The following is a 5,277-nucleotide window of genomic DNA, read 5'->3' as shown; positions in this document are numbered from 1 at the left end:
TTTTCAAAAATGAAAATTAAGGGATAAAAAAATAAATGAACTACTTTGTATAGTTCATTTATTTTTTTTCAAAATAATTCAAAGTACACTTTGCAAACGTTTTTATTGATTATGGTCTAGTCTATTGTAGACAATTTATTTTATCATTTAACACTTACTAATAACTCCATTCAAAGCCATTAAAAGAATTAATTGTCATCTCCGGTATGGTCTAGTGGCTAGGATACCTGGCTCTCACCCAGGAGGCTCGGGTTCGATTCCCGGTACCGGAAGGGATGTATTTTTTATTAATTACAAAGATTTGTTCTGTTTTTGAATTACTGGCTGTATTACTAAACTTTACTCAATATTTAGTACTTTTATTTGTTATTTCCTTTGAAACACAGGTTTCAGAAGAGAAAGGTATGTACCACCTCTACCGATAAGAACTTCAATATAAAGGCCTTTTCTCTTTCTTCCTTAAAAAAATAGATTATAATGGTTTGTTCCTTGTGTCTTCTTCTCACCAACACGAAAGCTCCATCATACGGTCTGCTATCCCTACTGACTAAGAGAAGTCATTTTCTGTAATGACGTTTTGTTTTCCTCAATAGCTTAGCCCTTATTATCTCACTGTCAAGTGTAACTTCTATCACATGTGGTGAAATAATTTATTTAATTGTTATAATTCTCCTTAGAATAATAAGTAATAAGAATAAAAATTAATAATAACATTAAATTGTTGAAAAATGGACATAGTGTTCTTTACCTTCATCGTACAAATATAAACAATAAACGTTGGCGTTATAAAAAATAATGTAGTTGAAGGATTGTAAGCGCCCACGATTTTATAACCGAAATAAATTACCAAATGAGTAATCTAAAATATGAATGCATGTCATAGGTGTCTCGAAAATTTGTTATCTTTTTTGTATTGGTCGTGATAGTATGCTGTAACTTTGACTTTTACTGATTAAATGGATAATGCAGTACGAAATAGAAAGTTACTTCATACCGCTTTGGGCACAATTTTTCTAACAATGAAATCGTTTTATAAGAAAATGGATTGATTAACTTATACTTTTTTTTATTCTTTGATGTTACATGTGTATGGTTAGTTATATGAATGAAAATTATGCCTAATAAATACATTATTTCATTGCAAATGATAAAATGAACACAAGATACTGATAAATTGGCCTGATATTTCTCACTCGAATGAATATGTGTACTTGAAAACCTCTGTGAAAGGAAATCGATAAAGTAAAAAAAAAAAAACGCTTTTACGAAAAGAAACAGACATAAATTGATTTCGGATTTATTATTTGATTCGTTGCCATTCTTCAATAAATTTGCGAATGAAATTCAAATTGCTTAGAAATGATGCATCATATATTATTGTTTTATTTGATCTAATTAAAAACATGGTTTACATCTCCGGTATGGTCTAGTGGCTAGGATACCTGGCTTTCACCCAGGAGGCTCGGGTTCGATTCCCGGTACCGGAAGAGTAATTTTTTTTTGATTACTAAGAATGACAAAGATTTTTAAATTACCGACTGCTATTACTAATTTATTTTTAATTACATAATACTTTTTCAAATTTTCAAAAAAAACATTTCATTGTTTTTGTATGCGATTTTGTCACCGACTCATAGACGTTGCCATCTGATCGGGATAAATTTCTTACAAATTACTGAATAACTAAATACAGCAAATTAAAACACAAGCAAGCACACTAAAGTTGTTTATCATAAAATAAATAAATTTGTATGGTGCGTTGTCCAGCCCTTATGAATATCACTTGAACGAGAAATGAAATAAGTGAGTTCAAGTTGATAAGGACGTATAGGCAATGTTCAAATGTTTTAGGTAATATTCAAACGACTATAAGCTGAGGTAAATATCATTTTATTTTAAGATTTTTTGATAATTTATGCCCTATTGATATTTATTTTTTTACCGCAGGAAAAACATATATATTATACATAACTTTAAAGTAAATCCGTACCAGTACAACTCCTGTCAAGTCTTGGGTTCAGCTGTCGATGTTGATTACGTATTATTTCTTGACCAATGGTTATGGATGAAGGTGGTTAGGATCCATTTTTAACTGCCACGTTCTAACTTGCAGACAGCGCCTAACGACTATTAATTTAAAAATCGTATGATATGAGTTTCAACTGGATGTCACTCATTTAAGCCCAAAGATAAATTTTTAAAGGGATTATTTTTGTAGGCCTTAACATTTGCTTTCTCGATTTCTTTTTTTAAATTTTATATTTTATTACTACATATGTCACTAAAATTGTGACAGTAAGCAGATGAGACCTAAGTAACATATTAAATATGAGGGAGTGTGTATGCATCTACTGCTTTCTTGAATCTTTAAAGAAGATTGAACTTAAGAGCTAAAACAAATAAAACAATGAAAAATCAGGTTGATTTCTTTATTTATTGAGAAAGTTTGTTATTGACCATACACACATATGTACATATATTACTCATATTATTCGGTCCGGATCAGTGTGCGCATAATAAGCCGGACTACAGAGGCAGACATGAGGCACAGACAGAGCCTAATAGCAGAAGCCTTGGTTGCATTAGTTCCCAATCAGCAGAACTGACGGCTGTCGGAATTTACACTTCAAACTAAAGCTGATAGTGACTGCTTAGTGAGAGACGTCAGCAGCTGATGAGAGATATGGACCCTGTATTGCAACTTTCCTTTATAAACTACATGTGACGATAATACCTCAGCCAACTTTTTATCTCATTGTTAGCGTTAAATGAAGAACTTTAACCGGAGAATGAAGTTTTTGAAAAAAGATTAATTTTTACAATTGAAGTTCTCTAAAAAAGGCGGCCTTTTTTTAACCCAAAGATCTTCCGGAACGTTAGGAATATAAGATAATTTTTACTGGTTGAAGTTAAACATCTCTATTCTCTAGTAGGAAACCACTTAATTTTTTTACAGAGGAAGAATTCTATTAAATAGACTAAATACCATTGGAGATATTTAAACATAGTTTACACAGGATAGAAAATTCTACTCAATATTTTTCTGAGGTTTCTTTGGCTACTTAGATAACTAAATCTGTTTGCTGTGGATACTATTAGATTTGTTAGAGATTTAGCGAAATTCACGGTGTATAGATATTTTAACTGTATAGTAAATGTAATACAGAACATGTTAAAAAAAAATAATAGGTCTTTGCAAACTCAGAGGCCCGTTACGTTTCTTCCGATCGGGAGCCCTTTATTGCATGTTTAGTAATGTAAAATAAATTGTAAGACATTTTGAAACAATTGAATGTAACCATATAATTTATTACTGTTGAAAATTTCGTCCCTCAAGGGGAAAGTAAAGGAGAAAAAAATGGTTGTTTCTCACAATCCTGTGGTGATGATCACTCATGTGTCTGGTCCAAGGGTGCTACCGTCTTCTCCTCACGTCTTATTCTGTATTCGATGAGGTTATGGTGGCGTAAATTTCACTGTTCTAGTGGTTCTTCCGATGAACGCTGACCAGTAGTATAGCAGTGTCATTGGTGGTCGAACAAGGGACAAGTCAAGAGACATGTGACTTGCGCCTGTGTACAAGTGATCAGGCAGTCCAGACATAAAAATGAGATTCAATAATGAACTACATGGATGTGTAAATCCGACAGGTATGTTGATAAAACTAGGTAAAAATATTTTATTATGAGTTCGAGGCATCAAAAGAGTTAAAAAAATATGTCCATGATACAAGAAAGTTTTTTGGGGAGGGAAGAAGGAACAAATAAGGGCAATTTATAGAAATAATAGTTTTGATAAAAGTGATACATGTTTCCTGAGTACCATTTAATGCTGAACTTGATATGAAGAAAAGCAAGATGAAATAACTATCGAAAAAAATTATACATGCAAATTCACATATTTTTATTATTAATTAAAATGGATTTTATATTCAGTCATAAATATGGGCGAAATAAACATCCAATTGGCCGCCATTTTGAAATAAAAGGCGGATGGTAAACATATTTAGTGGTATAGATAACCTTCAAAGAGATGACTCAATCATTAGTTCTGATCAAGTAGGAAGGGAGATATGGCCTACCGAAAAGATCCATTCTTTCAAGATATAATGATTATAACTATAGTAATCGTTATTAATAATGATTATAACTATTTATAATATGAAATAATGGTGATAACATAGCTTAGTAAATTGGTGAACACGACACCATTGGAAAGGATAGCCAATGATTAATTACATCTAGCATACAATAACAAGGAGATCTGTCGTATCTTGTTCTAAATATATACGTAATGCATTTCTAGGAATTGTAGGTCGGTTCCTATTAGAACCGATAGAAATATATAATAGAAATACATAAATGAATAATAAAATGCTGTATCTGAAACCTCCATCAACCGTAGAAACGCTGTTAGCCAGAAATATAGCATAACTATTAATAACATCATGTTTTATAATAAAACGTTATACAATGAAATATATTATAATGGGGTGTAGATAGTTGACCGTAGATTATTGATTGGAGAAGTTTGTCGGGGGACGCGGTCAGTAAAGAACAACAGAAATAAACAAAACTATATTTATTTATTTTTTGCCGACGTTTCGACCTGAGTTTCATTAGTGGTTATGGTGTAGAAGGTAGGCCTTAAACTGCAGTTTATTTATGTTGTTCTTTGCTGACCGTACCCCCAGACAAACTTCTCCAAACGAAATATATTATAGTGCATATTTCATGCCCTATGATTTGCTGCTGAGAATTTTAAAAATACCCTTCTTATTAGATATTTTCTTTGCCGATTTGATGCTGTATATATGTGTGTGTTTTGAACTTTATAAAATATCAGTTATTTATGATAATATCTTCACTTCACATTCACTGCTACAAAATACTAGGAAAAAAAGAAAATCATTCGTCATAACGCCTCATCAACGTTTCGAATAGCACACATCATTGATGGATGATGAAAACTTTGATGAATAGGAAGCTATTGACACGAATAATGTCACAAAAAAGTATTAAACGTTTGAGCTCAAAAGAAGAGCGATCCGAACCATTAGAGGAATGCTTAATTTTTTTATATGCATTAAAATGAAATATTTATCTTCGAACAAGTATTTACTTTATTTATTACGATAAATCCTAGATAAATCGTGCTGCATTGCAATACAAAATCCATATTTTTAATGCCTGTTTTTTATATGAGAAATATTGAATACTATACCTTAATCAGAAGTTAGAAAATGATCAAATAAACATTTGGAAAATATTGTTAACT

The 5,277-nt window shown here is 31.4% G+C and overlaps 2 non-coding genes across 2 annotated transcripts; both read left to right on the top strand.

Annotated features, from left to right (window-relative positions):
* The first annotated feature begins 200 nt into the window (after positions 1–200).
* TRNAE-CUC (transfer RNA glutamic acid (anticodon CUC)) lies at positions 201–272 on the top strand. The gene has a single exon. It is a non-coding gene; the product is annotated as a tRNA-Glu (tRNA).
* Positions 273–1,415: 1,143 nt separating this feature from the next.
* Positions 1,416–1,487, top strand: TRNAE-UUC (transfer RNA glutamic acid (anticodon UUC)). Its single transcript has one exon. It is a non-coding gene; the product is annotated as a tRNA-Glu (tRNA).
* Positions 1,488–5,277: the final 3,790 nt, after the last annotated feature.

This window comes from Halyomorpha halys, unplaced genomic scaffold (genome assembly GCF_000696795.3).
Source record: "Halyomorpha halys isolate HHAL.00 unplaced genomic scaffold, Hhal_1.1 Scaffold45.1, whole genome shotgun sequence".
In the NCBI taxonomy this organism is placed as follows: domain Eukaryota; kingdom Metazoa; phylum Arthropoda; class Insecta; order Hemiptera; family Pentatomidae; genus Halyomorpha; species Halyomorpha halys.
This window is presented reverse-complemented; position numbering and strand designations above follow the sequence as displayed.